The sequence below is a fragment of the Schistocerca gregaria genome, chromosome 4 (assembly GCF_023897955.1).
Source record: "Schistocerca gregaria isolate iqSchGreg1 chromosome 4, iqSchGreg1.2, whole genome shotgun sequence".
NCBI classification, from domain to species: Eukaryota; Metazoa; Arthropoda; class Insecta; order Orthoptera; family Acrididae; genus Schistocerca; species Schistocerca gregaria.
The window spans coordinates 640,677,464-640,687,388 of NC_064923.1; positions in this window are offsets into that span (position 1 = coordinate 640,677,464).

Genomic DNA, 9,925 nt, shown 5'->3' on the forward strand with positions numbered 1-9,925 from the left:
CGATCATTTTTTGTATCCAGAAAGAAACGAACAGGACCTGCAACATGCAGTCGTGCATTATCCTGTTGAAATGTAGGGTTTCGCAGGGATCGAATGAAGGGTAGAGCCACGGGTCGTAACACATCTGAAATGTAACGTCCACTGTTCAAAGTGCCGTCAGTGCGAACAAGAGGTGATCGGGACGTGCTGCAAGTAGGCTTTTTAGGTTTTTTTTATTGGTAACGCCACATAGCGCTTTGTATAGTAATCACTGGCTGTGCTGTGTGCAGTCTGTGGCTAGTTTGCATTGTTGTCTGCCGTTGTAGTGTTGCGCAGTTGGCTGTTAACAGCGCGTAGCGTTGCGCAGTTGGAGGTGCGTCGCCAGCAGTGGTGGATGTGGGAAGAGAGATTGCGGATTTTTGAAATTTGTAAGACTATATGTCATGAACTCCTATATACATTATGACTTTTGCACGCTATTGAGGTAAATACATTGTTCTCTATCAAAATCTTTCATTTGCTAACTATGCCTATCAGTAGTTAGAGCCTTCAGTAGTTTGAATCTTTTATTTAGCTGGCAGCAGTGGCTCTCGCTGTATTGCAGTAGTTCGAGTAACGAAGATTTTTATGAGGTAAGTGATTTGTGAAACGTATAGGTTAACATTAGTCAGAGCCATTCCTTTGTAGGAATTTTTGAAAGTCAGATTGCGTTGCGCTAAAATTATTGTGTGTCAGTATAAGCACAGTCATGTATAATTTTTCAAAGGGGTCGTTTCAGTGTAACCAATGGCACCGCAGACCATCACACTGGGTGATACAACAGTATAGCGATGACGAATACACGCTTCGAATGAGAGTTCACAGCAGTGTGGCCAAACACGGATTATGATGCTGTAAAAAGGACCTGGATTCACCCGAAAAAATGACGTTTTTCCATTCGTGCACCCAGGTTCGTCGTTGAGTACACCATTGCAGGCGCTCCTGTCTCTGATGCAGCGTCAAGGGTAACCGCAGCCATGGTCTCCTAGCTGATAGTCCACACTGCTTCAAACGTCGTCGAACTGTTCGTGCAGATGGTTATTGTGTTGCAAACGTCCCCATGTGTTGACTCAGGGATCAGGATGTGGCTGCACGATCCGTTACAGCCACGCGGATAAGATGCTTGTCATCTCTACAGTTGGAGAATTTCACACTTATGAAATTGTATTTTGTATGTACTTGGTGAACTCTTCATATTTTTTCAGAACCATTGTGATACTATGAGAGCTTTGAATGTCGCATTTGGTATGTGGTCATGATTTTTAAAGTACGTTTGAGGTAGATGACACTATTGAAATGAACAGAGAATTCTTTTTAGGTTTTGAAATTATTGCAGAAAGCTACGACGATTTTGAGATTTGACTGAGGTGTTATGATGTTATTATTACGATGACTATGTGTATTATGAAGTTGCTGTATGTTTAAGATCAATAAGCCGATGCTATATGCGGAATTTGATTATGCTATGTATTTATTATGATGAAATATTGAAGAAGTATCGACGAATATGTATATGTATAATAAGGTAAGAAATAATGAGTAGTGGTTACGGACTCTGATTTGTGGAAAAAGATGTTGGAAACCAAGAATCGTACTATAAGAATTATGAAATCTGTGTAAATGCGTGAATGTACTACAGTGTTTTCAAAAATTTTTTGGACACTGTAATATTTATAGGATTTTATTTTCTACACATTTGTAACGCAATTTCTCAATCTGTGAAAATATTTTTATATGAGACTGTCACTGTAGCGGAAACTGCTGTCGTAAATATTTCGGCAAGAAAGTTAAGTGACCACCTTCACGTAATGCGTCATGGGCACCCAGCTGCGTGACAGACGCCTAGAAAAAAGCCATTAGTGTGTGCCTTTCAGAGGCACAGGTGGAGAAAGAAAAAGGGGGACCATTATGCTCACTATTGACATTCCTTTGTAGAAAGCATCGCAAATGCGACACGTTCAAACTTGAAAACATATGATTATATTGTGGAGCAATTAATTTATGATATTTACTAAAATGGCTAACGAAATGGTGAGAAACATTTTACATCTATTGTCTTTCTAGTTGAGAGATTGCTCATTTTGTTTAATATCTCTTTTCTTGCTACACTGCAGCATTGGTTAAAATAAAGTTTAATATATGTACTAATATAGATATTTTATGCCCACAGATCTAGTAAATAACTATTTTATGATTTATTTCCAAAAAAATGGGGGAGCACAAAAAGACATTTCCCTTCACAGGAATTGCATACATAATTTTTGTCAATGACTGGTAACTTTTTAGTAGTGTAAGTTAAGGGGATGCATCACCCTAGTGTTAAGATGTGACATAGGTATTAAACATGGCCATTTTTACTGTAATATTTTTTCTGCTTAAGCTTTGTCATGATTGGATATAAGTTATTGCATTTGCTGCTGCTGTTTGCCAGGCATAGTGCTACTAAATTTCACTTTGTATTACTCTGCTAAGCCAGTTTTACTACTGATTTATTTTTCTTGTTGCTGCTCATTGGCTCATATTAGTTGTAATGTTGCATTGCTTGGTAATTTAGATTCACTGTAGCTTGCTTTGCCAATTTCCATTTTTTTGTCATTGCTGTTTGTATTAATTGTTTTGTGCTGCTGCATGGCCTCGTCCCTTAGTTTATGCATCTGAGCTCAGTAGATTTAAGTTAGCTTAAGGGAGGGTAGACTATACAAGAGAATGAGTTGCGATGAATTGGAAGAAATGGATTGACAAGTTATACGAAAACAGTACAGAAAGCAGGTATAGACAGGACTTTTGGGACATAATGAAGAACAAAGGGAGTTCTCCCAGAAGTAAAGAAAGTTTTATTTGCAAAATACTGCATTAAAACCAACCCTGTCCTTTCCTTGTGTTATCCCACTATGTGTTTGTGTACCCTTGGGTATTTGTGTTCTTCCTGTCTTTATGTGTTTACCTGATGAGAGTAAGGTTGTAGAATTTTTCTGATAATATGTTACATACTTTGTAAAGATGTTTAGACATTATTAATTCTGTTTTGTTTAAATGCTCATGTACAAAGTTGATGTTTCAGAAGTTAGTGATAAGAGGCCGTTGGGATCCAGCATGGCATTCCGTATTGCTCTCGTCAACCCACCGATTCCAGATTGTGCTAACAGTCATTGGATCTCGACCAACGGGAGCAGCTATGTCACGATAAGAGAAGTCGCAATCGCGATAGGCTACAATCCGACATTTATCAAATTCGGAAACGTGATGGTACGCATTTGTCCTCCTCACAAGAGGCATACCAACAACGTTTCACCAGGCTGTTTGTGTATGAGAAATCGGTTGGAAACTTTCCTCAAGTCAGCACGTTGTAGTGTCGCTACCGGCGCCAACCTTTTGTGAATGCTCTGGAAAGCGAATCATTTGGATAACACAGCGTCTTCTTCCTGTGGTGTAGCAATTTTAATGGCCAGCTCTCTCTCTCTCTCTCTCTCTCTCTCTCTCTCTCTCTCTCTCTCTCTCCTCCCTCCCCCTTTTATCTTGAAACAGGTGCACATGCACCTTACTACTACATATTCATGAACTGTCCTATGGAATTGATGGAGATGTCTGTTTGAGCCTGAAACAAGTTTTATTATCCATTGAATTCTCTACAACACTTGGTATATGGTCGAAGATTGTTATGGCTGATCCTCCATGTTCATATCTGTTTAACTCTCAGGCTGAAGGGTTGATAATGTAAATCATACTGACGCTAGTTGTGCCAAATTCAATGAGAAGCAGTGGTTAGCGTCCCTAGCTTTTGGGGTGCGAGTCGTCAATTCAGATCAAGTCGCCCGCAAATATTTGTTATTTATCATTCTTAGAATCGGTTATGATTGCAGATTCTGGAATATTCGATGTTTGTACAAACAGCAACACCCTCCATCCAGGAGCAGTTCTATCTTAATATTAGTGTAGGCCATAGATATGCTCACTTTGCTAAGTGCTGTACATCATTGACGACCACGTTTTCCAATATGGACTTGATTGTGCTTAAGACACGACAGTGTCGTCTTTTAGTACGATGTTTTGAATGTTACTGTTGTTTTCAAACTGTGACTGAATGTTGACAACTTATCTCCAGACTGCGAGGACCTGTTCAGTAACCCAATTCCATAAAGAGGTGATGACTCTGATTCCAGATATGGAAAAAATGGTTCAAATGGCTCTGAGCACTATGGGACTCAACGTCTGAGATCATTAGTCCCCTAGAACTTAGAACTAGTTAAACCTCACTAACCTACGAATATCACACACATCAGTGCCCGAGGCAGGATTCGAACCTGCGACCGTAGTGGTCTCGCGGTTCCAGACTGCAGCGCCTATAACCGCACGGCCACTTCGGCTGGCTCCAGATATGGAGTTGGGGTAATGCTTGCTACATGACAATATCTGCTTTTAGTATTATGTTTATGAATTTTACTTTTGTTCTGAAAATGTGACTGATTGTTGACAACATACATCTTTACTGTAATGATCTGTTCAGTATACCCAACAGTCTAAAGGGGTTCTACAATGAACATCACATATTATCCTTACTACACGCTTCTGACTACAAACAGCTGTATCTTCCATGGCGATTGATCACTCGGTATTGTGCCATAAGACATCATGCACACAGCAGAACTTTTTTCCGCATAAAAAACGGATATAGTTGGATGTTAGTAATGAAACTTGTAAGTAATTATGAAACAACTAGCCGTTAAACAGAAGACAGAAGAACAATATTAGCAGCTCGCTAGATCACTGTACCGGCCTCATTCCTGAACAGACGCGCAGGATCAATGTGCATTAATATATTACTCACCACATCTACCGGATTACTTTTTAACATTACTGCGTTGATTACTGCTAGGTCCACAGTCAAACGGCAAATTTCGCTTAATGTTAGCGACAAAATGAGGTAATAAAGAACCAACAAAAGGGCTATTTGTTTATGAATCTCTTAATTTAGCAATATTATAATCAGATTCCCTTTTCGTATAAATTTTTTAACTTCTCCGGTTCTTCCCAGACAACTACGACGTGACGAAGTAAAGGAATTGTTTTCGTCAGCTGTACTTTTTGTTGTTGTTGAAAGGAGACTACTGTTGCACATGGAATAGGCAGCTTTTGTGGTGTGGTATATGAATCCACCAAGTGTTAGGTTCATTTAGGTATGTCAGTACTGTTGAACATGGAAACAGAAGTCTTCATGCAAACAAGGTAAAAATGTTAAATAATTACGATTTTCGTTTTTTTGTCAGTGTGTTAGTATAGATGAGATTGTTTATCATTTGTAATTTTTGAGTAAACCCAGAATGTATGTAAACTGCTTCGACAAGAAGGCTAGTTAGATTTTCACTTTCGTAACGCTTCTAACATCTATTAACAGAAATATTTGTAATTCGATGATTTGCATTTATCGTGGAGTAGAGAAGTTAAATAATACTTGCTGTTTAAATCTCACTGTTTGTAGGTCAATAGTGAGTAATGTAACTCCACTGTCAGATGTTACTGAAAAGACAAAGTTAACTTGCATTATAATTTTGCTGAAAAAAACGAAAAGAAAAGAACTCTCAGTGTCAGTAATTCACCATAATCAGTACCGCCTCCTAATTGGGGACATATATTTTTCAAAGAAGTTAGGTTTTCTTAAATGTTCACGTTCATCAGTCAAAAGAATTTAATGTGCATTTCAAGCATTATGGCCAGCATTGCACACTGCTGAGCCTGTATCTAGCATATTTTTGCTGTTAATGAGAGACCAGAGTGTATCGCGTTACTCCGTTGTTGCTTTAGAGGTAAGACAAGTTAGTTTATTTGCTGTGTGTACAGCGACCAAAGTTATCAGTTTTGAACTGGGACAGATGATACAGTGCCTAAGAGGCTGAATGTATTGTGCAGTGACTAGGATTTGGAAGTTGCATTGGCCATCAATTGGTGTAAAGTTTTGCTAACAATAACACAGAGTAAGCACACCACTTGCAGTTACAGCACTTCACAGTAATCCGACTTTAACATCCATTCCACAGTTCAGACATTTATTAAACGTAATTGTAAAATTTCATTTATTTAAATAACGTTACAGGTTCATCAGTCTTCCGTGTGGTTTTATGCTGCCCGCCGCTAATTGCTCTCACGTGCGAACGTCCTTATCGCAGAGGAACAACTGCAACACTTGTCCTCAATTATCTACTGAATGTATTCCAGTCTCTGTTTTCCTCTGCAGTTTCCACCTTCTATAGCTCCCTCTAGTACCATGGAAGTTAATCTTTAATGCCTTAACAGATGTCATGCCATCCTGTCCCTTTATTTGTAAGTGTTTTACTTTGATTCCCATCTTCGCCGATTCGGCAGAAATCCTTCTAAACCCTTATCCCATCAGTCCACGTAATTTTCGATGTTGTTCCGTAGGACTACATAGCAAACTCTTCGATTCTGCCGGCCGGAGTGGGCGAGCGGTTCTAAGCGCTACAGTCTGGAACCGCGCGACAGCTATGGTCGCAGTTTCGAATCCTGCCTCGGGCATGGATGTGTGTGATGTCCTTCGGTTAGTTAGTTGGGTTTGAGGAGTTCGAAGTTCTAGGGGACTGATGACCTCAGAAGTTAAGTCCCATAGTGCTCAGAGCCATTTGAACCATTCTTCGATTCTCTTCTGATCCAGTTTTATGACTGTCCATATTTCACTTCCATACCATATTGTGCTCCAAATGTACATTCTCAAACATTTCTTCCTCAAATTGTCTACGTTTATTGGTAGGCCAGGAATGCCTTTTTTGCAGCTGTTAGTCTCTATCTACATACACCACTATATTAAAATGCCCCCTCCCCGTTTTTTTCTCAGTATGAGAAAATTAACTTCAAAACTATTGAAGGGCTACACAGACCAACGATGGAAATTAGTTTTTGCTGAAAATGCCTTATTCTCATGTTTTTTAGGGTGAGAAATCCAAATATGATAATTAAAAACTGTATCATCCACAATTTCTTCACATTTTACAGTAAAATTCATTAAATTAAACGATTTCTTAAAGAATTTAACAGCTTTGATATAGTTAAAATAATTTAAAAAGGAGGTGTAATGAATGTAGATGACGTTGGTAGCATTGCTGAAAAACATTTGCTGGCAAAAACAGGTAGATTCTATTTTTGTGTTGTTATATGTCAACTTACCTTCCCTTTCCCGTTTGTTGTACATGTACTCAGTACAGTGTCTAATCGTGGTTCTAAAAACTCTGCTTACAGTTTTTGTTATATTTGTGGTGAATTTGTGATTAAAAAACACCAAAGAACTATTACAGACTTTGTGGAAAAGTTTATCTATCATACTTTGTATCTAAACTTGATGATCAAGATAAATCTTGAGCACCGGATAAGGTTTGTTATGTGTGTGTTGAAGATCTGAGAAAATGGTCCAAAAAGGAGAAAAAAGCCTTTAGATTTGCTGTTCCTATTATATGGAGGAAGCCAAGAAATCATTCCGATGACTGATACTTTTGCAGTATTGATGTTACTGGTATTGATTCGAAAGACAAAAAGGTAATAAGCTACCCTAACCTTCCGTCCGCCATTCGACCAGTAGGAGCAAGGAGAGCGTTTTCACCAGGACAGGAAAGTGACGGGAAAACGCTACAGTGGCAGCTGGAACACCAATATGAGGGGGGAGTACTGTTGGGCACTTCACCAAGAAGCACAGGAAGCGACTCGTCGTAGAAAAAGCTAGACAAGAAGCTTCAAAAGAAAATGAGAAATAAAGTACAAACCAATTCCAGGTGACAAGTGAAATCTCTATGAACACACATCATTGTTTTAAGTACCTTACTGTAAATGCAAACCATTGTAAGACATGTATATTTCTATTGTCTATTGTCAAATCACAATTTATGAAAGATGTATATATTTTATTAATAGGATTAAGTAGGAATAATTAATATTTGTCATGTTGGAAATAATTGTGGTAGCAGGGAATTTCTGCACCAAAGTATTGTTGACAAGAGAGACCCCAAATTTATATAATTTTAAAAAGGGGGGGAGTGATGGCGTAGGAATACATTTTAAGAAAAAAGCGGGAAAGGCCGCGCATTGATACATTTTGTAATGGTAGTAGGGATTGTCTGCACCAGAAACCATTGTTGGCAAGAGAGACCGCACTTTAGCGTTCGTAGGAGTCAGTAGTAAGCAAGATGTGAAGCGAGTCGGTAGCAGGGCTGAAGCGAGAGGTTGAGAGGAGTAGCCTACCAGCCACCAGCTATGATTTACAAGAGATTATAAACGGATGTGCAGACTATTATTATAAGAGGAACTAATATTATTGAACTATTTTCTTTGCGAAACTCAAGACTACTGAAGGTATGTTTGCGCAATGCTAGTGGTAAAATTATTGTAAAAAGTAAGTCCCATTTGAACGTTTTGTAAAATCATTTCATTACCAACAGTAAATATTTGAAGCGTTTTCAGAATATAATTAATTGTTGCCAGTAATCTTGCATTACTGATTATAATCCATCCCGAAAACCTTCAACACAAAACTTTGCAAAAGTTTTATTGTTGTCAAGAAAAAGTGTAACTATGAATTACGTAACTTTAATGAAATCAATTAAAGAATAACGTCAGCTTTGCTAATAGAGAATAACGTCAGCTTTGGTAATAAATACAGCCACTTATAATGAAAGCCCACCAGCAGCTAATAGAGTATAGTAAAACAGAGTATGTATATTCATGTCGCACTTCGATGTAGCAGTCAGATGGCGATCCAGTAACAGTAAAAAAGGTAAGGAACAGTTTTGGGTTATTGCAGATAACGACTGAGGGCCACGACGACATCACATTCTATGTTTCGTCAAAATAATCAGAAAATCACTTTTAATAAGACGCAATTAAATTTGTATGCGAAGATTGAGAAAGTGAATAAATTCCAAAGGGAAGATTTCATTTGTTATTATTAAGCAAGAGATAGAAATCCTAAGGGAAGGTTACATAGGTTATTTTAAAGGGAAGGTTATCATTAACAAAAGAGGTATGACGGGAAGGTTTCACCATGCGTATGTTGGAACAAAGCGTTTCTTTAATCTCCCTGTGTACCATATAGCATAAGGTTTTTATCCTATATACTAAAAAGTATATTGCTCGAAAACTATTGGTGATACAAAACAAACTAAACATAGATTTTGATTCAGCTCATAAAAATCTATAAAGTTCAGCTATCAAAGTAAAGTAAGTTTTTCAAAAAAAATTTTCGTTGGCCTGTGCTGACACACAATTTTCAATAATAGATAGGCTGATTCATGAGCAGACTGTGTGTAGTTAGTTGCCGCAACGCCATACAAGTCCTCCAGCGTTCGATATTTAGTTCTACCCTTGCGAAGTCGTGCCGGGCAACTGATTGTTTCAGCGTCGAGTCAAAGAACTGGAATAACGAAGAGCCTCGACGTCTTCGCAAGTCATAATTACAGGGTTTTAATACATCAAATAGTAACTCGTCAATGTACAGATGAACAGGTCAGGGGCGTGAGCTTAGGCTGAAAAATGTAATAAAAATATTCGATCACGAGACACTCGCTGCTTTCATATAAAGCAGACTGTGTCAAAGGTTTTTTATATCTAGACTGGCAGATGACACCCGGAATTGTAAAAGAGAACAAATCCGAAGTAGACTGAAAAACGGCTGTTTACTTAAAAGAGCTCTGCAGGTATCAAATTTTGATATGAAAATGAGTAGTAGGTTCCTGAAGGTGTACGGAACAGAATTGTACGAAACCGAAACGTCAACCATTGCAAAACGGAGAAGAAACTGGAAGCATTTGAAATGTGATTTTATAGAGGAAAGTTATAATTTACTTGGGCAGATGAAGAGGTAAAAGGGAGAATGCGCCAGGGAAGTAGTCTGTGGTAGGCATTTGTTAGAAAA